General features: G+C 37.6%; 1 protein-coding gene across 2 annotated transcripts in view; it reads left to right on the top strand.

The window, feature by feature from the left end:
• Positions 1–17857: 17857 nt before the first annotated feature.
• LOC135841719 (toll-like receptor 6) overlaps positions 17858–27362 on the top strand; it is a 46196-nt gene continuing 36691 nt past the window's right edge. For both annotated transcript variants that reach the window (XM_065358851.1, XM_065358850.1), the window contains exon 1: positions 17858–18013. The gene's annotated coding sequence lies outside the window, so the exon portion shown is untranslated. The remainder of the gene's footprint in view (positions 18014–27362) is intronic.

Raw genomic sequence — 27362 nt, 5'->3', positions numbered from 1 at the left:
TCGATATCTTCCTGTTGAGGTTGTATGACGACGTATTTGTCTTGCTCTTCATCGAATTGTACATTATGTACTGGAGCTACTTGAGTGGTTGTTTGAAATCTGGGATTAGGTCTTTTCATGATAAGGTTTCCTCCTTTGTCGATGTTAAAGGGTTTTGGATATGGGGTAGCTTGTTTATTCGATGGAGAATTAGTTTGAGGGGAAGGGGTCTTAGCCTGTTCTGTATTTTCGGGCTTATCTTTGGGTGGATAAGTCGTCTGAGTTTTTGGTGGAATTTGTTTATTTTCCATTTGATTGGGATTTCTATTGTAACTGTTGTATGTATTAACCGCGGGTTTAGGTTTTTGTGCGACTAATAATTTCAGCAGGGCTTGCAACTGTTCATTACTGAGTGTCTGACCGGAAGTATAAGGCGGTCTTGAAGGGGTTAATTTGACAGAGTTGTCATAAGGGCGCTTTGGTCCTCTACGAAATGTGATTGGTACTTCGTTGTCAGGGTCACGTTGAACCTTTGCAAGTTGGTCTAGTTTTTGTAGAAATTTATCCAGGCTTTGACCTTCTTCCTCTAGTTGTAGCTGGTATTCTTTGGGTGCTTTCCCTATTAAAAGGTCAATGATTTCTGTTTCATTGCCATAACGATGGTTTCTGAGGGATCGCGCCCATCGAATCATTTGATTGGCCATATCTTTGACGTCATTAGATGAATTGAATTGATATCTGCAGTATTTCATAGCTTCATTCTGAGCTCTGCGGTCCCAATAGTATTCAAGGAATTTTTGTCGTAATTCGCGGTAGTTCTGAACATTACGAGCAGTTGCAAGGAATGTGTCTTTGTCTTCAGTTGCAATAACTCCTTTGAAGGCAAATATTTTGTGTTTTTCGACTACGTTGGTTTCAGCGAAATAACCGTCAAAATCTTCCAAGAATTCGTGGGGAAAGTGTCGTTGATCGTCAGTAAAATAGATGCCAGCATTCTTAACGGAACCTGCATCAATGGCCAAAGATTTTGATTTGGATGAGTTATGGGAAAGTGGGGTTCGCCTAATGGTGTTTTTTATCAAATTGATTTCCTCAACTACTTTTGAACAACCTTCGTCGCGAATTTGTATATCGTTTTGAATTGAGAGAATCGCTTCAGAAATATTTTTGATATCGGATTTATTTTCAAAAACTTTGTTCTTGGTATCTTCAATTGTAATGTGAGCCGAATTGAGCTTTTCAGTCAATTCGTCATACCAATTACCAGTTGTTTTAAGGTGGTTTTCAGTTCTGATAGCGACTTCCGAAAGTTTCGAATTAACCAAATTGGCTGTATTTTTAGCTTCCGAGGCGATTTGGGTAGTTTTGGAAATCTTTTGTTTAATTTCGTTATGATTAGCACGAACTTCAGTGTGGATTTTTTCGTTCCAGTCCCAAGTTTTTCGAAAAATTTTGTACACCTCGTCATCTGTGGTGTCTTTTAGATGATCTATATCAAAAGGGGGTAGGGATTGTTGAGTACCTATTCCTTCATCAGGGATGATTTCGAAAGAATTGTCATCCTCGGATGAACCCTCTTTATCGTTGTTATGGGATTGGGTGCTAGAAAACGAATTATCCAAATCTGGGATGGTTTTACCATTTTTACTTTCCATATTTTTTATCGATTGGATCAAAATTCGACTAGGTGTATCGAATTGAAATGATTGAGAATTGATTGATTTGCTTACCCGACTTCGAGTGTTGTATGCTGGAGGAGTGTACATAAAAGGTCACGAGAAAGAAACGTAGGTCACGAGAGTAACGTATCGAATAGGTTCAAGTTCAGATTTTTGGATGAACTTTGCTACGATATGCGAAGTGTCCTTGGTATGGGATCTAACTCGAGGTCATTTATCGTAAGTTTAAAGCTAGGTACATGGCGGCATTCTTTGTCGTTTTCAACGTTGGACTAGGTAATAATCGATAAAATTGTTATTTCAATGTCCTTGATGTATTCGGTATTGAGCTTTCGAGAGTATGGAATCGCTATGTACTTAATGGTCAGCTATACTTGACAAATAAGATCGTTAAATTGTTTTCGAAAGGAATTTACTAATCTGATGGGTGGGGGCTGGGGTAAGCGGAGGTAATTATTCTTTAGGTATTCTCTTTGAACTGGAATATTTTTCGCCGCGGCAATACCGAAAGAGCGACGATTTTGTCCTTGAAAAGTTGTACTTTAGTATTTTAGAGGCTCATTATTTCGAGAAAAACACTTTTATTATACCTAGGTATATGGAAAAGAATTGTTCTCGTCGTCTATTTTTAGCCAGAAATCTATTGAAATTTACAAATTAGGTAATTTGGAATCGTGAAAAAATAATTTTTATGATTTTGGAAGAGATTTATTGACTTGTTTGTGACTGAATTTTGACAAGTCGGCTCTTTTGAGGTAAAAATAGCGTAATTTGAGGTGGATTTATGGCCTTGTTTTTCGACCTTGGTGAAAATCAAATTTGCATAAAGAATACGAAATTTTTACGATCAGAACATATTTTACTGATTTTTTGACAGATTTATGGTTTTGTTTTCGAGTTTCAAAAGTTAAAAATAGGATTTTTATAGCTCAAAGCGAGGGAAATAGCCTTGAGAATATTCAATTTATAGCCAAAAGCGAGAAAAATAACCTTGAGAATAAGTAATTTTATAGCCAAAGGCGAGAAAAATAACCTTCAGACATATTTTAATGGCATAGGGCATTCTAGCCATTAATTTTAATGGGAAAATGGCGCCGTGGATCTTGGACTAAGATTTAGGCCCCGGTTTCGAATCTGGAGAAAAATTGCGCGAAAACGTGGTTTTCTAGCCTAGAAGGGCCAAGATTTTGCAGATTCTACAGAGATTTCAAAGTCTGATAGAATTTTTTCTCGAAGTCTTTGGGTATCGAAATTTTGAAAATTTGGGGAATTTACATCAGAAGAATGTGATGAGAATTCGAAAATAATGCATAATAAATGCTATAGGTACATGCATGGTTTCATTTGAGCACATTTTCGTACTTCTTTGAAATTGAATTCTCAAATGAAACTTTCGGTTCTAATGCAGCTCACTTTCAAGCTTTCGTGATGAAAATTTGAAACTGAAGTGCATTAGGGTTAAAGCTTACGAGTTAAATATATTAGTAAGCGAGTGGAGAATTGAGAAAAGAGGTTAGATTTGACGGTATCACTTTTTACGAAACCAAAGCGATCCTCAAATGAAACCTACACCAGCTGCATAGTGCAACGAAATTCCATTTCGGATCTTTCAACGCAATGCGCAGCAAGTGGGCGTGGTCTCGTTTTAAATTGCATTCCAGTACTTCTACCTGAATGAACCCAAAACAAGATCGTTGTGAAATGCACCACATTTTCACACTCTTACGTGAATAAGAAATGCGAGAATGAGACACATTATTTTTGAAGAATACTACTTCTAACTTATGCTAGTCGTATTGATCGAAATTGAGTCAGATTGAGACGTTTCTCTCGAAATCGAAACGCTCTCCAAGCTCAAAGTTTACCAGCTGTTTATCGCATCGGAATTCCATTTCGGATTTTCCATCGCAACTCACAGCAGGTGGGCGTGATTTTATTTGCGATAACAAGCAAGTATTTCTACCTGAATGCATCCCAAATAAAACGAGTGCATAATATCAATCATTTTTACCCTTTCACGGATGAAAGTGCAAAGACAAAAGATATTCCCTTAAACTATCACAGGGTATTCGTATGACTGACTGAATATAACTAAAAGACAGTAGTATAATTATGCCTGAGAGAGTCGTTTTTTACGAAACCAAAACGATCTTCAAACACAATAGGCCTGGTATTCGATGATCAGAATTCCATTTCGGATGTTCCAATACAAAGAACGCCAGGTGGCTTGTGACTACTTAGACCTATAATTTTGAAAATATCATCAGGCATTTTTCTGAAAACTTTGCCTTTGACAATATTCTAAAACGATGTTAGACATCTCAAGTTTCCCTTACGAGACTTTCAAGACATGAACCATCATTTTCTAATCTAAATCGAGAGAATGATATTTTATTGAAGCTAGCAAGGTACTGTGTTTCTAATCACGACGAATCGTGTTTCACGTAGGTAAAAGATAGTCATATGAGGTTGATTTTTTCCCTGTGATTATTTTTAATTTTATTGAGACATTTTTATAAGGATCCAAACTATTTTAGGGACTTTAAGATTGTATTTGTTTTCTGGGTGAGTAGAGTGAGTAGAAAATTACATCTTTTACATGATTTTCTAGAGATTATTCCATCACGAGGCTAGTCAGGTTTACTCAAAACCTTGCTCATGTTAGAGGTCTCTTGATCCTCACTGATATTCTCGATTTAATTATGGGTTTTTACGCCATGATTATTTCGATCCTATAGTTAGAATGTTGATTCTAAATACACCCTATACCCAAGAACATCAATCTGTGGAATTTTAATTATATCGAAATGTCTAAAATTTAGTTTGTTGCCTTTGATTTCGAGGTGACGGAGAGATTGCGGTTTCATTGCGATTGTCGACGTGATCATCCCCTAGCTGCCCTAGTCGGAATCGTAAGAATCCTGTCAAACCGAGAGGCGACCTTGTATCTTCAATGTGCACAATTACATCGCAATTTTCGCACCTTTTCAATCAAAGACAAGAATTTAATTTGGTCTTCTTGCCCCAGCCTCTCAAAATAACGGGAGAATGGGGGTGAAAACCATGTTTTCCTGAAATTTTTATATTTTTAGGAAGAAATTTTTAGCTTGAACTGTGCTCGTTTTTGAGCTTTTTCCGTTCAATTTGCGAGATCAAAATTTTTCTATTTTACAAGATATTTTTGGGAATTGTTATTTCTTCGAAATACATGACAATCAAAGCCTTGCGGTTTCATTGCGATTGTCGACGTGATCATCCCCTAGCTGCCCTAGTCGGATTCGTAAGAACCCTGTCAAACCGAGAGGCGACCTTGTATCTTCAATGTGCACAATTACGTCGCAATTTTCCGACTTTCATGTATATGAAGAAATAGCAATTTTTATTTCGCCAGAATTTACGTGGTATTTCATAAATTCAGCGATAAGATGGGAATTCGTTACGAACAGTGTTCTTAAGGAACTTTTTGAGTTCGTAAACGAGGAGAATTTTTAGGAAAATCGACTTAGAGTAATTTTGAAGGAATTTTCGGATTTCCAAGACGATTAGAATTTTAATGGAAGGAATTTAGGATAGGTTCGTTTTAGGCCTATGGTCGGGACTTTACGTATTTTTCAGTAAGGTTTTTTACTGGTATGCTTATACAACGATCTTTCCCGCTTTAAATACCACGGTAAGATCAAGCGTTATCTTCAGTGAGAGTTGTACTGGTACACATCTTACTCATCTATTTTCGAGTGGAAGTATGACTTCCAGTTGGTACATAGTATCCATGGTGGAAATCAATTTTTTCACTCTACTAGTAGACGAATACTTCGTAATAAATTTTTGTATACTGAAAAATACGAAAATCCAAATATAGGCCCCACGAGTTGGACGCCAATATGATAAAGTGATATTGGTAATGATTGGGTTAGGTGATTTAGGTTAGAAAGACTATACGGTGGGTTTAATATAATACTTACTACCTGTTAATTTTCTGAGAAATATCCCTAAGGAGATATTTTCCTGCACCATGCTAGCTCAATAGGTGCTTGTACTATCATTACGAATACCCTTTATACACATACAATTTCTTATTAACGTGTAGAAATAAAACACGAGACAAATGCTTGTGCATAATAATTTAATACATAATGTGGGATTGTAATATTCATGGGGTTCGAAGTCATGGATATTGTATAAATAGATATAAAATATCTAACGCTAGACTATACTAGTAGAAAAGCTGTTCTGGCAGATATAACTCGAAAAGTAGGTTAATACTTGGTCTAGATTAAGCATAGCAATTAAAGGGGGTTCCTCAAATTACCTTTAACTGATAGGGCGAACGCAACCCGGACAGGATTTAGGGTACATCTCCTGCCTCAACACTGTACACGTTCCCTGCTCGTCGGGGTGCTACTAATACTAAGCACGTCGCAGGGTATTGGTTGGTAGATACACATTCAATTGGGTCGCCATCCCTTAGATCCGGAACGAAAAGGGATGCTTCCAGAGCACCATTGATTAATCGACATCACGTAATCAATGTTCACGTTAACAATATATACATATTAACCTCGCAGTGGGTTATATCAAAAAGCTAGCGGATTAGATCCTTAAGGGATTAATCGGCGTTAATTACTGAGGGTAGGAACCGAACATCGAATTAGCACTTGCAATTACCGAAACGAAGCACAGAACCATCCTTAAGGGGGCTCATACTTAGTGAAAAGATTTTACGTTAAATTACATTTTGTGCAAATGCACTGACAACCGAAAAGAACGAACACTAAGTACATCTCCACGTATTACGGAGATCACATATCGACACGAATACTTTTCCTCAAAAAGGGGAAATTAATCACGAGAAGAAATCATGAGATGGTCTGTGCAAGATGTTATATAGTGTAAAGTTCAAGGAGACTGATCCGAGCTTGGAGCGACCTACGCTCGGAGATATTCGTACACGTTACCTTGGGCTCCAGAAATGTAGGAGAAGTACGTTAAACTTCTTCGAAAGAGGGGTAATGATATAACCTCCAACGAGAGGTTATTGTACTTCCTCTCTACGGAGTTAAGGCATATCTGCTCCTTACAAAGGGGTAGATTTTTTCACCTTTTGACTCTTGTTATTGTTGTGTTTTATTTTAATTTTGGTTTACTGTTAGTTTACGTTTTTATAATAAAGAACCAATAAATAGCGGCAAGTTGAGACTATAGATATAGGCATAATCATTCAGGCCAGTAAGTAATGGCAAGTCTAGCCTATAGCTGGGTAGTAATCTACCTTCCAGAAGATGAAATTTTGCTTACTCATAGGTGTCTTTTTGAATGGTAAACTTGTTCAATATTATGTAGATCATTATTTGACTTCCAAAAGGTTAGTCATGTTAAATTTTGATTACTAAACTTCTTTCACTTCATTTGTTGCTGTTTTTTGGCTTGATTTTTCAAATTGACAGGTGTCTAATATCTGCAAAATTCTCTTGTCTGATTACAAGTTTGCCTTCCTACATGTTTGCCTGACTGCACGTTTGCACGACTGCACGTTTGCACGACTGCACGTTTGCACGACTGCACGTTTGCACGACTGCACGTTTGCACGACTGCACGTTTGCACGACTGCACGTTTGCACGACTGCACGTTTGCACGACTGCACGTTTGCACGACTGCACGTTTGCACGACTGCACGTTTGCACGACTGCACGTTTGCACGACTGCACGTTTGCACGACTGCACGTTTGCACGACTGCACGTTTGCACGACTGCACGTTTGCACGACTGCACGTTTGCACGACTGCACGTTTGCACGACTGCACGTTTGCACGACTGCACGTTTGCACGACTGCACGTTTGCACGACTGCACGTTTGCACGACTGCACATTTGCACGACTGCACGTTTGCACGACTGCACGTTTGCACGACTGCACGTTTGCACGACTGCACGTTTGCACGACTGCACGTTTGCACGACTGCACGTTTGCACGACTGCACGTTTGCACGACTGCACGTTTGCACGACTGCACGTTTGCACGACTGCACGTTTGCACGACTGCACGTTTGCACGACTGCACGTTTGCACGACTGCACGTTTGCACGACTGCACGTTTGCACGACTGCACGTTTGCACGACTGCACGTTTGCACGACTGCACGTTTGCACGACTGCACGTTTGCACGACTGCACGTTTGCACGACTGCACGTTTGCACGACTGCACGACTGCACGACTGCACGACTGCACGTTTGCACGACTGCACGTTTGCACGACTGCACGTTTGCACGACTGCACGTTTGCACGACTGCACGTTTGCACGACTGCACGTTTGCACGACTGCACGTTTGCACGTACACAATTGCACAACTGCACATTTACACTCTATGATCATCATTTGACGAAGTAGTTATTGTAATTATGTAGGTATGAGTGTTTTTAAAAATTATTTATAGTACAATGAGTGCATTTTTAAATTGTTTTCATTTTAAATTTGCATCTTTGGTGTTTACAGGCTTCTGTCAGAATGACTTTGTATTTTCAGTGATAAGGTGAATAAAATAAGTGGATCAAGTGCATATCTAATGAGTGAGCAAGTGTTTTATATTATGTATTTATTACTTGTTTGTCTTATCTTTAGCTTCAGAGATTGGATGTGTGATTTTATTTGTATTTTTTCTTTGGGAAATAAGCTGGAGTGTATCGTCACTATATCAAGGGGTACATTTTTTCACCTTTTGACTCTTGTTATTGTTGTGTTTTATTTTAATTTTGGTTTACTGTTAGTTTACGTTTTTATAATAAAGAACCAATAAATAGCGGCAAGTTGAGACTATAGATATAGGCATAATCATTCAGGCCAGTAAGTAATGGCAAGTCTAGCCTATAGCTGGGTAGTAATCTACCTTCCAGAAGATGAAATTTTGCTTACTCATAGGCGTCTTTTTGAATGGTAAACTTGTTCAATATTATGTAGATCATTATTTGACTTCCAAAAGGTTAGTCACGTTAAATTTTGATTACTAAACTTCTTTCACTTCATTTCTTGCTGTTTTTTGGCTTGATTTTTCAAATTGACAGGTGTCTAATATCTGCAAATTTCTCTAGTCTGATTACAAGTTTGCCTTCCTACATGTTTGCCTGACTGCACGTTTGCCTGACTGCACGTTTGCACGACTGCACGTTTGCACGACTGCACGTTTGCACGACTGCACGTTTGCACGACTGCACGTTTGCACGACTGCACGTTTGCACGACTGCACGTTTGCACGACTGCACGTTTGCACGACTGCACGTTTGCACTACTGCACGTTTGCACGACTGCACGTTTGCACGACTGCACGTTTGCACGACTGCACGTTTGCACGACTGCACGTTTGCACGACTGCACGTTTGCACGACTGCACGTTTGCAAGACTGCACGTTTGCAAGACTGCACGTTTGCAAGACTGCACGTTTGCACGACTGCACGTTTGCACGACTGCACGTTTGCACGACTGCACGTTTGCACGACTGCACGTTTGCACGACTGCACGTTTGCACGACTGCACGTTTGCACGACTGCACGTTTGCACGACTGCACGTTTGCACGACTGCACGTTTGCACGACTGCACGTTTGCACGACTGCACGTTTGCACGACTGCACGTTTGCACGACTGCACGTTTGCACGACTGCACGTTTGCACGACTGCACGTTTGCACGACTGCACGTTTGCACGACTGCACGTTTGCACGACTGCACGTTTGCACGACTGCACGTTTGCACGACTGCACGTTTGCACGACTGCACGTTTGCACGACTGCACGACTGCACGACTGCACGACTGCACGACTGCACGACTGCACGTTTGCACGACTGCACGACTGCACGACTGCACGACTGCACGTTTGCACGACTGCACGTTTGCACGACTGCACGTTTGCACGACTGCACGTTTGCACGACTGCACGTTTGCACGACTGCACGTTTGCACGACTGCACGTTTGCACGACTGCACGTTTGCACGACTGCACGTTTGCACGTACACAATTGCACAACTGCACATTTACACTCTATGATCATCATTTGACGAAGTAGTTATTGTAATTATGTAGGTATGAGTGTTTTTAAAAATTATTTATAGTACAATGAGTGCATTTTTAAATTGTTTTCATTTTAAATTTGCATCTTTGGTGTTTACAGGCTTCTGTCAGAATGACTTTGTATTTTCAGTGATAAGGTGAATAAAATAAGTGGATCAAGTGCATATCTAATGAGTGAGCAAGTGTTTTATATTATGTATTTATTACTTGTTTGTCTTATCTTTAGCTTCAGAGATTGGATGTGTGATTTTATTTGTATTTTTTCTTTGGGAAATAAGCTGGAGTGTATCGTCACTATATCAAGGGGTACATTTTTTCACCTTTTGACTCTTGTTATTGTTGTGTTTTATTTTAATTTTGGTTTACTGTTAGTTTACGTTTTTATAATAAAGAACCAATAAATAGCGGCAAGTTGAGACTATAGATATAGGCATAATCATTCAGGCCAGTAAGTAATGGCAAGTCTAGCCTATAGCTGGGTAGTAATCTACCTTCCAGAAGATGAAATTTTGCTTACTCATAGGCGTCTTTTTGAATGGTAAACTTGTTCAATATTATGTAGATCATTATTTGACTTCCAAAAGGTTAGTCACGTTAAATTTTGATTACTAAACTTCTTTCACTTCATTTCTTGCTGTTTTTTGGCTTGATTTTTCAAATTGACAGGTGTCTAATATCTGCAAATTTCTCTAGTCTGATTACAAGTTTGCCTTCCTACATGTTTGCCTGACTGCACGTTTGCACGACTGCACGTTTGCACGACTGCACGTTTGCACGACTGCACGTTTGCACGACTGCACGTTTGCACGACTGCACGTTTGCACGACTGCACGTTTGCACGACTGCACGTTTGCACGACTGCACGTTTGCACGACTGCACGTTTGCACGACTGCACGTTTGCACGACTGCACGTTTGCACGACTGCACGTTTGCACGACTGCACGTTTGCACGACTGCACGTTTGCACGACTGCACGTTTGCACGACTGCACGTTTGCACGACTGCACGTTTGCATGACTGCACGTTTGCACGACTGCACGTTTGCACGACTGCACGTTTGCACGACTGCACGTTTGCACGACTGCACGTTTGCACGACTGCACGTTTGCACGACTGCACGTTTGCACGACTGCACGTTTGCACGACTGCACGTTTGCACGACTGCACGTTTTCACGACTGCACGTTTGCACGACTGCACGTTTGCACGACTGCACGTTTGCACGACTGCACGTTTGCACGACTGCAATTTTGCACAACTGCACATTTGCACGACTGCACATTTGCACGACTGCACATTTGCACATTTGCACGACTGCACATTTGCACGACTGCACATTTACACTACATGATCATCATTTGACAAAGTAGTTATTGTAATTATGTAGGTATGAGTGTTTTTAAAAATTATTTATAGTACAATGAGTGCATTTTTAAATTGTTTTCATTTTAAATTTGCATCTTTGGTGTTTACAGGCTTCTGTCAGAATGACTTTGTATTTTCAGTGATAAGGTGAATAAAATAAGTGGATCAAGTGCATATCTAATGAGTGAGCAAGTGTTTTATATTATGTATTTATTACTTGTTTGTCTTATCTTTAGTTTCAGAGATTGGATGTGTGATTTTATTTGTATTTTTTCTTTGGGAAATAAGCTGGAGTGTATCATCACTATATCAAGGGGTAGATTTTTTCACCTTTTGACTCTTGTTATTGTTGTGTTTTATTTTAATTTTGGTTTACTGTTAGTTTACGTTTTTATAATGAAGAACCAATAAATAGCGGCAAGTTGAGACTATAGATATAGGCATAATCATTCAGGCCAGTAAGTAATGGCAAGTCTAGCCTATAGCTGGGTAGTAATCTACCTTCCAGAAGATGAAATTTTGCTTACTCATAGGTGTCTTTTTGAATGGTAAACTTGTTCAATATTATGTAGATCATTATTTGACTTCCAAAAGGTTAGTCATGTTAAATTTTGATTACCAAACTTCTTTCACTTCATTCGTTGCTGTTTTTTGGCTTGATTTTTCAAATTGACAGGTGTCTAATATCTGCAAAATTCTCTTGTCTGATTACAAGTTTGCCTTCCTACATGTTTGCCTGACTGCACGTTTGTACGACTGCACGTTTGTACGACTGCACGTTTGTACGACTGCACGTTTGTACGACTGCACGTTTGTACGACTGCACGTTTGTACGACTGCACGTTTGTACGACTGCACGTTTGTACGACTAAACGTTTGTACGACTGCACGTTTGTACGACTGCACGTTTGTACGACTGCACGTTTGTACGACTGCACGTTTGCACGACTGCACGTTTGCACGACTGCACGTTTGCACGACTGCACGTTTGCACGACTGCACGTTTGCACGACTGCACGTTTGCACGACTGCACGTTTGCACGACTGCACGTTTGCACGACTGCACGTTTGCACGACTGCACGTTTGCACGACTGCACGTTTGCACGTACACAATTGCACAACTGCACATTTACACTCTATGATCATCATTTGACGAAGTAGTTATTGTAATTATGTAGGTATGAGTGTTTTTAAAAATTATTTATAGTACAATGAGTGCATTTTTAAATTGTTTTCATTTTAAATTTGCATCTTTGGTGTTTACAGGCTTCTGTCAGAATGACTTTGTATTTTCAGTGATAAGGTGAATAAAATAAGTGGATCAAGTGCATATCTAATGAGTGAGCAAGTGTTTTATATTATGTATTTATTACTTGTTTGTCTTATCTTTAGCTTCAGAGATTGGATGTGTGATTTTATTTGTATTTTTTCTTTGGGAAATAAGCTGGAGTGTATCGTCACTATATCAAGGGGTACATTTTTTCACCTTTTGACTCTTGTTATTGTTGTGTTTTATTTTAATTTTGGTTTACTGTTAGTTTACGTTTTTATAATAAAGAACCAATAAATAGCGGCAAGTTGAGACTATAGATATAGGCATAATCATTCAGGCCAGTAAGTAATGGCAAGTCTAGCCTATAGCTGGGTAGTAATCTACCTTCCAGAAGATGAAATTTTGCTTACTCATAGGCGTCTTTTTGAATGGTAAACTTGTTCAATATTATGTAGATCATTATTTGACTTCCAAAAGGTTAGTCACGTTAAATTTTGATTACTAAACTTCTTTCACTTCATTTCTTGCTGTTTTTTGGCTTGATTTTTCAAATTGACAGGTGTCTAATATCTGCAAATTTCTCTAGTCTGATTACAAGTTTGCCTTCCTACATGTTTGCCTGACTGCACGTTTGCCTGACTGCACGTTTGCACGACTGCACGTTTGCACGACTGCACGTTTGCACGACTGCACGTTTGCACGACTGCACGTTTGCACGACTGCACGTTTGCACGACTGCACGTTTGCACGACTGCACGTTTGCACGACTGCACGTTTGCACGACTGCACGTTTGCACGACTGCACGTTTGCACGACTGCACGTTTGCACGACTGCACGTTTGCACGACTGCACGTTTGCACGACTGCACGTTTGCACGACTGCACGTTTGCACGACTGCACGTTTGCACGACTGCACGTTTGCACGACTGCACGTTTGCACGACTGCACGTTTGCACGACTGCACGTTTGCACGACTGCACGTTTGCACGACTGCACGTTTGCACGACTGCACGTTTGCACGACTGCACGTTTGCACGACTGCACGTTTGCACGACTGCACGTTTGCACGACTGCACGTTTGCACGACTGCACGTTTTCACGACTGCACGTTTGCACGACTGCACGTTTGCACGACTGCACGTTTGCACGACTGCAATTTTGCACAACTGCACATTTGCACGACTGCACATTTGCACGACTGCACATTTGCACATTTGCACGACTGCACATTTGCACGACTGCACATTTACACTACATGATCATCATTTGACAAAGTAGTTATTGTAATTATGTAGGTATGAGTGTTTTTAAAAATTATTTATAGTACAATGAGTGCATTTTTAAATTGTTTTCATTTTAAATTTGCATCTTTGGTGTTTACAGGCTTCTGTCAGAATGACTTTGTATTTTCAGTGATAAGGTGAATAAAATAAGTGGATCAAGTGCATATCTAATGAGTGAGCAAGTGTTTTATATTATGTATTTATTACTTGTTTGTCTTATCTTTAGTTTCAGAGATTGGATGTGTGATTTTATTTGTATTTTTTCTTTGGGAAATAAGCTGGAGTGTATCATCACTATATCAAGGGGTAGATTTTTTCACCTTTTGACTCTTGTTATTGTTGTGTTTTATTTTAATTTTGGTTTACTGTTAGTTTACGTTTTTATAATGAAGAACCAATAAATAGCGGCAAGTTGAGACTATAGATATAGGCATAATCATTCAGGCCAGTAAGTAATGGCAAGTCTAGCCTATAGCTGGGTAGTAATCTACCTTCCAGAAGATGAAATTTTGCTTACTCATAGGTGTCTTTTTGAATGGTAAACTTGTTCAATATTATGTAGATCATTATTTGACTTCCAAAAGGTTAGTCATGTTAAATTTTGATTACCAAACTTCTTTCACTTCATTTGTTGCTGTTTTTTGGCTTGATTTTTCAAATTGACAGGTGTCTAATATCTGCAAAATTCTCTTGTCTGATTACAAGTTTGCCTTCCTACATGTTTGCCTGACTGCACGTTTGTACGACTGCACGTTTGTACGACTGCACGTTTGTACGACTGCACGTTTGTACGACTGCACGTTTGTACGACTGCACGTTTGTACGACTGCACGTTTGTACGACTGCACGTTTGTACGACTGCACGTTTGTACGACTGCACGTTTGTACGACTGCACGTTTGTACGACTGCACGTTTGTACGACTGCACGTTTGTACGACTGCACGTTTGTACGACCGCACGTTTGTACGACCGCACGTTTGTACGACCGCACGTTTGTACGACCGCACGTTTGTACGACCGCACGTTTGTACGACCGCACGTTTGTACGACCGCACGTTTGTACGACCGCACGTTTGTACGACCGCACGTTTGTACGACCGCACGTTTGTACGACCGCACGTTTGTACGACCGCACGTTTGTAAGACCGCACGTTTGTACGACCGCACGTTTGTAAGACCGCACGTTTGCACGACCGCACGTTTGCACGACCGCACGTTTGCACGACCGCACGTTTGCACGACCGCACGTTTGCACGACCGCACGTTTGCACGACCGCACGTTTGCACGACCGCACGTTTGCACGACCGCACGTTTGCACGACCGCACGTTTGCACAACCGCACGTTTGCACGACCGCACGTTTGCACAACCGCACGTTTGCACGACCGCACGTTTGCACGACCGCACGTTTGCACGACCGCACGTTTGCACGACCGCACGTTTGGACGACCGCACGTTTGGACGACCGCACGTTTGGACGACCGCACGTTTGGACGACCGCACGTTTGCACGACCGCACGTTTGCACGACCGCACGTTTGGACGACCGCACGTTTGGACGACCGCACGTTTGGACGACCGCACGTTTGGACGACCGCACGTTTGCACGACCGCACGTTTGCACGACCGCACGTTTGCACGACCGCACGTTTGCACGACCGCACGTTTGCACGACCGCACGTTTGCACATTTGCACGACTGCACATTTGCACGACTGCACATTTACACTACATAATCATAACTACATAGCACAGTCGGTAAAGCACTTTATGGGGGCAAGCCTAAACAAAATTGCTAACAAACCTAAACAACATATGTGGAATTACCCCCGATCCACCTGGTGTGTCTTCGCACAGTGGATTTTAGCCCCTCAAAACACGTTTTTCGCCATTTTCTCCCCGCATTGCATTTCAGCGAAAAATATGTAGCTAGACAAAAGAATCTACGTCAAATTTCCGATCTAATTATGTATCTGTTTTTTTGTACCTACAGGGGGGTGGAACTACAGTCATTCAAAAAAAGGGGGTTCTCTGAAAAATACATACAGATACAGCCTATAGGCGCATGAGAGGGGAGAAATGGTCCCTGAGAGCATTTGGTTGATATTAGCATGGAAGGTGGGTACCACAGATAGAGAAACTTCCGCATATGGAAAGTTTCAGTACTCAAACTATGAGCTTGGAGGCGTTACTTTTGGAACACCCTTAGTATGTACTAGTAAGTTGTATTACATACCTACATAAACTGCGTCACTGACCAACAGTTTGAAACCCCTTACGTAATGCAAACAGGGAAAGTGTATTGATAGCGACGTTCTTTGTTGCGCTTGGGATGCATTTTTTTAATGCATTTGCGCTAATGATGTACAAATCGATTTGCGCTTGAGATGTGTTTTTTTTTTCATTCAATGTGCGCTTGGGATGTATGCCCTAGTTTTTGTTTTTATAATAAAGAACCAATAAATAGTGGCAAGTTGAGACCATAGATATAGGCATAATCATTCAGGCCAGAAAGTAATGGCAAGTCTAGCCTATAGCTGGGTAGTAATCTACCTTCCAGAAGATGAAATTTTGCTTACTCATAGGTGTCTTTTTGAATGGTAAACTTGTTCAATATCATGTAGATCATTATTTGACTTCCAAAAGGTTAGTCATGTTAAATTTTGATTACTAAACTTCTTTCACTTCATTTCTTGCTGTTTTTTGGCTTGATTTTTCAAATTGACAGGTGTCTAATATCTGCAAAATTGTCTTGTCTGTTTACAAGTTTGCCTTCCTACATGTTTTCCCATTTACACGTTTGCCTGACTGCACGTTTGCACGACTGCACGTTTGCACGTCTGCACGTTTGCACAAGCCCGAACAGAGCGAGCTAGGGCAAAAGCTCATGAGAAGTTGTGGTTTGAGGAATAAAAAAACAGGGTTTTCATTCATCACATGCCCTTCTTTTGCCGGCCCCTCCTGAAAGCGCGGACCCAAAGCAAACTTTCCTCTTTTCCACCCCCTCTCTAAGGCTCCACCTCTCCCTAATGATGAACAACTGACAAGAAAAAAAAATTGGAAGCACTCTCTCTAAATTTCGATGCATTATTTCCCAACGAATCAATCAAAAAGTAAATAAGCCCCGTAGCTCGATAACAAATTACCTGGTAAGTATTCGATTAAATCATCCAATCATGCCTTCGTTTCGCATCGATTGATATGTAAATTAGAAAAATTCGCGTCTTTCATTTCCATATCCTTTCTTTCCAAACATGTACATGGCTGGTAGCTACGTTTCACAAAATACAAATACCTACCATACCAACCTATCAACATTCAACATATACCTATTGTGAAAAAAATCCTCAAGATTCGCCACATACAAGTGTATTTTTCCTTCTCCGCGAAATACAGCCTCTCCTTCACCCCCTTTCTTGCCAAACAGGAGAAAAAACTGAACAATCGAAGCTGTTTTCGATACGTTTGCATAAAATTTAATTTCCTTTTTATCAAAATCGTTTGACGCGACGTGACGGTTTCATTTCTACTTGGTGTTCTCACCCTCATCGCTGTGCTTCTGGTAGTACATAGTTCATCTTCTAGCGAGAATCAGAAAAGGATCACGCTAGTATTGAGGCAGGCAGCAAGTAAAAAGCTGCATTGTTACGTTGCGATTATTATAAACGGCGAACTGCGATGAAGAGAGAAAGAGAATCGACGCGGCGCGGCGGCGTATTTCGAAATGAAATGAAGTGCTGGGTGTTCGATAAAGTGGAATAGAAAAGATAAGACATCTATTGTGCAGAAACGAGCGCACAGATTCAGCTGTTGGAGAAAAAATTAATGAGTTCGATAGATTCGAAAATAGCTATAAAAACGCACATCGCGAATTAATAATAAACCGACCTCCAACGCGATTATCTGATTCGTTTTTGAAACATATCCTCTTCATTATTGACATTACTACTCGTAGGTGGGTATAAGGTATGTACATTGTACATTGAACTTCTATTTTTTGGTTTTCGTTGAGAAATTTTTGTTCAATTTGGTAATTGGTACTCGCGATGGCGTGTGGCGTCACACGAATCCGCAAGTTGTGATATTTTTCGACTGGCACCTCGTACTCTAGGTAGCATAACAAGTACATGTAAATATACACATAAGAAAATGATACTGTCACTATCTTATCAATAAGGTTGCAAGATAAATAATTCCGCAGAGCGCTCGAAGTTGGGTGCGACTCATTACCGTTGTGTGAAATGTGCGACCAACATCGAAGTGTCGAGTTTTTCTTGTACCTAGCCTATTTCTTGTGAGAAAAAAATGACGTCGTGTTTGAAAATATTATTGTGATTTTACAGTTGGATATATCGCGGTATGCTACATTCAAGGTAAAAACGATTCATTCATATTTTTTTCACCTCGCGCTTAGCATAGGTAACTAGACCGTATAAAATGACTGTAATTTGAGAAATCTGATTTACACTAACCAACGTTACAAATTATGTACCTATGTAACTACCTACCTACCCACTCAAGAGCTTATAAGCATAAATTTCAATTGATTAACGAAACATTACAACCAGAAGACTAAAGCAAGAAAAATTTCAGAAACATTTGGTTCAGAAGCAAATCTAGATATTAAGCTCCAATAACTTTGAAGATCATAAAAATAACGAATTCTTAGGTACCCTTTCATTTTCATAGTATGGATTTTTTTCTCACAATTAGTCATTAGCTCGCATGAGAATAGACTCGTCTCAAAAAAAAGCTCTAAAATGAAATTTTTTCAATGCAGGTTTTGAATAGCTCTATATTGGAAAAGAGACAGTGAGCCTCAAAATTTAAATCCGTAAATTGATTTTCCAGTTTTGACTCGTTTTCGAAATTTTGAAGAAAAAAAACAAGCCACATTGAGCAGTCTAAAAAAGTGAGACTGAACTGTAACATTTATTATATGTAGTTTATTCCAAACTCTGGTTATTTTTTGCAAACAGCAGAGATTCTGATTCTGTTGAGTGTGCTTATTAAATAGGTACATATGACTTGCAGAACAAGTGAAAGTGGAATGAAATAAAGTTCTGGAGGGCAATTTTAGAAGCAGTAAAAATTACTCGTAAATTCTAGTTTGTAAAAATCATTTTAGATGCGGTAAGTCATCCAAACTGTGAGCATTTGTTTATTTTTTTAATGAATATCTGAATGAAAATAATTTGGCAACACTGCTTCACTGCTTCCACAGATCGAATGTCGTTTCAGGTATTCAATAAATACTGACCAAGAAATGAACTATGCTCACAAATGTATGATTTGCCTTATCTGTAAATTTCAATAGGAAAATCATTCAGATATTTTTATTGATAGGAAACCATTTTGTACTTTCAAACGTCTTTTTGTCATGCTTTCAGGAATGTTTCGAGAATTAACTAGAAAAATTCTTATTTTTCACCATTGGTTCATACATAATTTCGAATCAAATGAGCCATATTATAAACATTGAAAACCTATCCAGAAATGTTTATTGTTCCACATCCTCTTTCATTGAAAAAATATCCTCTCAAGAAAAATTATAGAGACATAAAAAGAAATTTTTTCGGAAACTGGGTCAACGTGTTTTTCGACTTTTTCGTACATTTACTCGAAATAAAATTCAAGGACGCAAGAGAGAGGAGTTTGAGGCACGAATTCGTATCTTTTTAATGAGTTCAACAGATTTTGAGGTGTAAGATTGTTGGGTAATTCCACGTCAATTTAAACAAGAAGTGGTAAGGGGGGGTCGGCGATTTTTTTTTGAAATTTTTCCTGTGGAACGACCTTTTGAAGGAATGACCAATAGCGCAAATCGAAGCTCCCTAGCCCCTTTTTAAAGGCTGCTAGGGGGTGTCAAAATTTACAGTGAACTTGAAATATCATCCATTTCAGCAATGGATTACTCGATAACCACGATACCTACTGAACTAGAACTTTTTCCAATAGTTGAGCGTTTTGGAAGGCTTTTTGGTGATATCATAAAAATCAGTGTTGGCACTTTTTTTTCGTACGAAAAATTAGCTCGAAATGTTTCAAAACGTAGTTTTCATGTCATTCCAACTGTCAAAAATTCTGAAAAAAATATATTATGGACAACTGTTCATGCTGAACAATATATTAAAAAATTGGGATGGCATTACGTCGTAAAGTCGATTTTAAAAATTGAAAGTTTGCAAAAAAATGCGATTTTTTTGATTTGGAATTTGAAAAAAAGTTTTGACTGGTGGAGTTGACTCATTTGACCCTTATTTTCACGTATCCGTTGGAAAAGTTGAAAACCCCCTTTCACTCGGTGAAATGAACTCATCACAAAAAAAATCAAAATTTGAAAAAATTCAAAAATAAACGAATTTTATTTTTTTGCTATGAGTGAAGGTAATTTTTATCAACTTTTTCATGAGATATGTCAAAAAGAGGTCAAAATAAGATAACAGAATAAATTTAAACTTTTTTGATGTTTGGAATTGAAAATTGAATTTTTTCGAATTTTGATTTTTTTTGTAATGAGTTCATTTTATCAAGTGAAGGACTTTTTTCAACTTTTTCAACGGATACCTACGTAAAAAATTTCAAAAATTACAAGAAAATATATCATTCCTTTCGGAAATGATCGAAATTGCACAACTTGATTCATTTTCATCAATTCTAGGCCACTTACACATTTATTCGAAGAAAAATTAGCTAGGTAGGTAAGCTATGTATACTAAAGAATAAACATTTCTGCTGAAATAGGAAATAATGTAAGTCTTTCCTACCTATCATATTTTTCTGCGATTTTCACAAAACACCATAAATTAATAAAAAAATATAACATGAATCATTATTGATTACGACTTCCAATAGACCGGTAGGCACTCGACACCTTTTTTATTACTCTTAGGTATAAAATATTTGTACTTACCTATAGTTATAATCATCACTGTCGATTTATATCTATTTCAATCACTAATACTTACTTCAACTTTTGAACCCAATATCGAGAATAAAAGTATGTTTTTTCATTAATTAAAAAAAATAACACCCATAAGAAATGTTGCCACTTTTTGAACAGGGTGAAGAATAATCAAATGAGGATTCAAAACTATGGTACCTAAATCTACTATACTTAATAGATGCACAACAAGGCCAAATTTCAGGAGCTGAATTATTCATTTTTCAATTTTTGACACCTAAATTTTTAGAAATTTGGTCTGTTTTTTATTTATAAAATTAACATTTAGCAAAACTGAAGCAGAAAGCAGAAATTTGGCTTGTTTTATTGTCGAATTCTCAAATTGGTTTTTGGCGGTTTCAAGCCATTTTAGAGTCCCAGCAGATTTTTGAATTTTCTAGTTCTGAAAAAAAAAATGCTTATGAAAAAAATCGAAATGGAATTCCGTGCTTGTAAGCTCAGATTAACTTTTCTTGTGACCATTACAAGAGATTTGTGCACAATTTTTTTCTTTTTTTTCAAAAACCGTTCCTACCAGTGTTGATGTCTAAAATTTTCTCCAACCACTACTTTCATAAAAATAATTTGTCATCCGCGAAAGCGTCAACGAGAAATTTACATTTGATTTCCATGCAATCATCTAAATTGATTAGTAGTGATTTTGAACCACTCTAAACTTATCTATCTCCCTCTCCCTCCTCACTATTGATATGGCCAAAATTAATAATTTCTTTTTTTTTCTTCAAAAAAACGTTGCTCGTAGTCTCTCTTGAGAACAGGCAACATGTTCGCCTGGAACTTTTTTTTTCAATTTCTGACCCAGAGTGATCCAAAGCTGATCACGATTTTAAAAAAAATGATCCTCAGGAATCAATAGAACTAATGACTAATGAGAATGACTGATTCGTAGGCAGTGACCCAAAAACTTCAAGAAAAAATGTCAATTTTCCCAAAATTTTGAATTTTTGGATAGATTTAAAAACCAGAGGAAAATCCGGAATTATCAACCAAAAAAAGTGAAAACGTGTATTTCAATATTTTAATATGTAACACATTCCAAAAAAGAGAGTAAATTTCAAACATTTTGAATTTTTGGGTCCTTTAAAGGAAAAGGAACCATCAATTTCAAAAATTATCAGCACACTTAGGTAAGTACCTACCTAAGTAATTCAGAGGTTCAATAAACACAAGATTGCCTAGAGATTTCGTCAATTGAAATTCGTGTCTTAATTTTCATTCGATTTGAATTGTACCATCACAACTTTTTACCTGACAATGAGACAAAAATTTAAAAATTTATTTGTGCTCAACGTGTCAGTTTAAAAAATGAAAAAAAATGTAAATCCATAAAATTTAAACGTTAATAATAACTTTCAATTTTGGTCCCTTTAAAAAATTGCCATAGATTCACTTTTCGACCTCCAATATTTATTTTCATTTTCAATTTTTTTGTGATTTTCCGAAGACAGGTACCAAATTCTGAATTTTTTTACGACTTATTTATAATATCTTCAGTTTTCTGATTAGATAAAATTCATCTAAGTATGCCTAACCAAATTTTGATCGTGGTTTTTTTTTTTTTTTTTTTTTGATCATTATCAAATGCCATGGAGGAAAATTCATTAAAAATTTTTATCTATACTTGAATAGGGTTCGGTTACATCCCTTTTCACTTCGATACTCACTACGAGGAAGCGTTTTATAATCGTTAATTTCATCGAACACTTTCAGTGTTGGAAAATTACCACCTTTCTAATTAGTAAAATTTTCCAACAAAAAGAACGCCTTTGGGAATTGAAACTTTGATGTCAATTCCCTATTTTTCGATAAGATTTCCGCGAGAATCGTACCATTCTAAATACATATTACGGGTAAGGAAAATTTCCATTCAGTCGTGAAACTCGATTCGAAGTGAGAAAAATGAATCGTACCTCCGAAGTCATCAAAACTTCTCCATAACAATACGTGAAGGTACCTATACTACCCATACATACTATACGTAGACGTACCCATACGTTAAAATTTGAATTTGAAATACAACGCAAATCACATCAAATAATTTTCACTCGGACGTGTCTTCATTCCGTTGGGCTATTTTTTAACAAATACGTACACGTCGGAATAAATTTACTCACTCAGAAATAGCGAGAAAGTAGAGAAAAAAAGCAGCAGCACTGCTGTGTACAAAGTACAATCAAAATGTCTATCACTTACATGGAAAAGCTATCAAAATATATAAGACCTTGGAAATGCCACTTCAAATTGCACACGTCGGTCGTCTTTCTTCATCGTTTTCAAGACGAGACGCAAACGCCTCAGTAAAAACGGTCTCTGCGAGTCCATCAGTTTCCATCTCAGGTGAAGCATAAACATGAAAAATCACTTTTTTCCACCAGTCATTGTTATTTGAGCGCAGGCCAAAGGTCTTCTATTCTGCCAGGCGTTGATTCCGGCACCGACCATATAATATGTAATATTGCTTAATCAAAAAGTCACGTTTCCGGATTTCGTCGAAAAAGCAAATCTTTAATAAAAGATCAATCATTTATATAGGTAGTCTATAGATGTAGAGGTTTTAACGCCCAACAACGTCATCGTATATTTGACCACATATCGTATAGGTAAAATCCGAAAATATCCCATCTTAATTTTTTTTCTGCCTTTTTGCCTTCTCGTCGTTCGATGCCTTATAGTTCGTAGGTAGTACCGTCCTACAGTCGGTATACGATAAATCACGAAATAGCTAACCGAGCTAATCCTTTAGCAGCCGATAAAATGAAACTTTAGCGATAATAGATTTTCATATAATTTGCTCGTCGCTATCTAATCCAATAAATTTTAAAGGATGAATCCAGATTTATGAAGGAAAGCGCACGGATTATATTGAATAATTAGCGAATACCTTTTCCTCACAGTTTACCGTTTGATGTGACCTGAATAATAATTCGCCTAATTCCTGAACGCAAATTACTACATTTGCAAAGGCTCGGCAAAGGTTACAGCAGGGGGTTGTGTGAAAAAAAAGCACAACAACGTTACAGCCCTCTCGTTGATTGATTTTAGGTATATTTTATTTTATGAACGAAAACATATGACGAATGGGTGATAAAACTATTATACGGTAAATTAAATACGTCGTTAACAGCTTTATCGAATTCCAAATCGACGTCGAATCGTTAATAACTCGTTGACAAAACGTTGAATTTCCTCAGACTATTTAATTTCGATTGCCATCTTGTCTCGTTTTACCCTTTTATATACTGCTCGTATAACTGGCGAGAAATTAACCCGAATATTTTTTAGGATTACCTATTTCCAGCTTTGAACGATGAAGGCAATATGTTAAAGAACCTAGTACGTATAGTGGATAAGTATAAAGGTACCTAAACCTATATTCTCGAATCGACAATCGTATCCCGCTACCATATTTTCTCTCCAAATGGCAAAATTACCTAAAACTAGTCCAAAGCAAAATTTACTCACATGCTAATTTTAACCCCTGAATAAATTACGATATATTGAAACTCGATGCAAACTATACCTATACGACTACACCTACTGCATAGTTTAACCAGCCGTTGGCAAATCGTACGTCTAAAAAGACAGCTGTATGAGCATACATTGTTATCAAAATTCTTCAAAACTGCGTCAACATGCGTATATACGAGTACGAGTGAGCTAATAAAACCGCACTCAAACGAGTAGGTAATTATTTATGACCCGAATAATTCGTAGGTACGTATACGTCGATGAATTAAGTCATTGTTTGTCTTTCATGAACTCATCGATCGAATAATAAGTTCACCTTTCAAGATTTTCACCACGTTGGTCTCGTACTTTTTTGAAAAAGTGGTCTAAAATTTACCTATATACTCGTATACGCGGTCGAGAATTTGAAAATAGAGTTTACGAATTTCAAATGTATCGCGATTATTTTCTCGAAAAAGAATAAGAGAGAAAGACTACTTGAATTCAAAACATTTACCTTTGAAATCGTTCTTGATGTTTTCTAATTATTCATCGTGTATTTTCAGCTGAGATCGGTGACGTCCCATGATCTGTAAAGGAAACAAATTTATTAAGCTTGCTAATCGTTGCCTTTTTCTACCTAATATTACGTAAAAAGGATTGCGAAAAAAATGTCGGAGGATTCTGACCAATCAGTATGAGACCTCCATTCTTAGTTGAAAGTTTCTCAGAAAAAATGTTGGCTTCAGAGGTGCCCTTGGAGGAGAATTATGGGTCCCCAAAGAGAAGGAATTTTCGATAAACATCGTACTTTTTTTTTCACCCCCCCCCCCGCCATCAACCTGCTTTGAGAAAAATGGTCCAGTTCTAAAAATAGTATTTCAGATTTTGTTTTGACTTAGGTTATTGCTGTCGAAATTTAAGACCTCTTTTAGAATTGAGTACTTTAGAGTCAAACCCAGAATTCTCCACTTTTCACTATTTTGAGAAAAACGCAAAAAACTGATGGAAGGTGGGTATCAGTAGTAGCCGGTTTCTGATCCCGCCTATATATAGTGCTTCAGGTAACAATCAAATTGACCAAAAAAAAAATTTTTTTCAAGTCTTTCCATAGCAGTAATTCACGATACTATTTTGGAGAATTCTGGTTTTGACTCCAAGTCTGTAAAAAATTTCGAAAATACATGAAAATGCATGATAAAATGAGGGATAGTTGTAGATTCAAGTCTGTTGAAAGTATCTCAAGGTTGTTTACAGTCGACTGGAATGAAAAAAAAATTTTTTTGAAGTATTTTTTTCAAAGTTTGACTTGAACCCGATATTTTGGACCCCCTAACCATCATGGTATCGGATGGGGTAAAATGTAGAATGGCAACTGATGCGTACCTACTAACTGTACCCAAAACAACCATAATCTCATTTTTGAAAATTTTGGACATTTTTCGGAATTTGGCTCGGACCTGGTACTTTGGACCCCCCTGACTGCGTCATTGTGTCAGATAGGTAAAAACGGAGAATGGCAATCGATGCGTACCTACTAACTGTACCCAAAACGATCATAACCTCATTTTTGAAAAATTTGGAGAATTCTGGTTTTGACTCTAAGGTACTCAATTCTACTAAGTAGATGGAGATTTGAAAATAGCATATTTTTGGGTAAATTCGTCTTCTAAAAACTTTTTCTTCTCAGATATTTTGTATTAATCAAGCCAAAGCATCGAAATATATTATATCTGAAACTGGGAAAATATTTTGGAACGCAGTAATGCCAATTTTTTTGGTTATTATTGCCAGGGCTCAGATATTCTTTCTTCAAAAACCCTAAATATGATCTTAAAAATGCCAAAAATGTTTTAAAACGTAAAAATATTCCCTAAAAAATTCCAAAAATACTCTGAAACGTAAGAATAAGGTTACTCCCTAACGGTGTGGATGTTGCTTTAAGTATAGAAGAAATAATCATCCAAACCACTTTAATAATAGCCTAATAGGGTCATTCCACGTCAATTCAATCAAGAAGTGGTAAGGGGTGGTCGAAGATTTTTTTGAAATTTCTCCTGTAGAAACCCCTTCTGAAGGGATGACTTATGCCGCAAATCGCAGCCCTCTAGCCCTTTTTCAAAGGCTGCTAGAGGGTGTCAAAGTTTTCAGTGAACTTGGAATATCATCCATCATAGCAGTAGATTACTCAATAACCACGATACCTACTAAAATGGAACTTTTTCCAATTATTAGGGGCTTTAAAAGGCGTTTTGATGATATCATAAAAATCAGTGTTGCCACATTTTTTCGTACCTACGAAAAATTAGCTGGAAACGTTTCAAAACGTAGTTTCCATAAATTCGTTCCGACTCTCAAAAATTTTGAAAAAAATACATTATGGACAACTTTTCATGCTGAACAACATTATTGAAACATTGGGATGGCGTTATTTCGTAAAGTCGATTTTAAAAAATTCAAAATTTTCGAAAAAAGTGATTTTTTGATTTAAAACATGAAAAAAAGTTTTGGTTAGTGAAGTTGGCCCATTTGACCCCCCTTTTTACATAATATCCGTTGAAAAAGTTTTAAAAAACTCCTTTCACTCAATGAAATGAACTCATCACAAAAAAATCAAAATTCAAAAAAAATCAATTTTCGATTCCAAAAACCAAAAAAAGATTAAATCTATGGGGGAGTTTTTATAACCCTTGATAATTTGATTTTTTGAAAATTTCAGCCTTTGTTTTTACCCTGAATTTTCTTTAGAAAATCTTGTGGAAAAAATGTAAAATTAAGGAAATACAATAGGTGTAAAAAAATCTGAAATTGGATGAAATGTTCCCTGAAAACCTGAAAAATTCCCTCAATAGTTCCTAAATATACTTTTTTATGCTTTTTTATTCGTAGGCAGAAATAATGTGCGAAAAAATTCTCTAACAAATTAGGCTCATTTTACTGGAAATTTTACAAATGGTGGAAATAATTAAAAAATTGTCAATCTTCTATGCATACAAAAAACATGTTGTACTTAACATAAAAAATCCGAGACTTAATTATTGCCAATTTAAAAAAATCGAGAAAAAGACCCAAAAACTGATATTTCGTTTATTTTTTTTTGAAATTGATAATGATGACCAAAAAACTGGTCCCACTGCATTCCAATTCCAAAATATTTCCCTAGCTATTAAGTAAGAAATGAAATATCACGATGGTACTTTCCAAACTTTCGATAAATTTCAATTCAAGTAGATATCTTTTCCAAAATCAGTTAGGACTATGAAGTTGACAAAAATTATTAATTTTTTGCAAATATTTCTGAATGCATTTAC

Source organism: Planococcus citri, chromosome 3 (assembly GCF_950023065.1).
Source record: "Planococcus citri chromosome 3, ihPlaCitr1.1, whole genome shotgun sequence".
NCBI classification, from domain to species: Eukaryota; Metazoa; Arthropoda; class Insecta; order Hemiptera; family Pseudococcidae; genus Planococcus; species Planococcus citri.
This window is presented reverse-complemented; position numbering and strand designations above follow the sequence as displayed.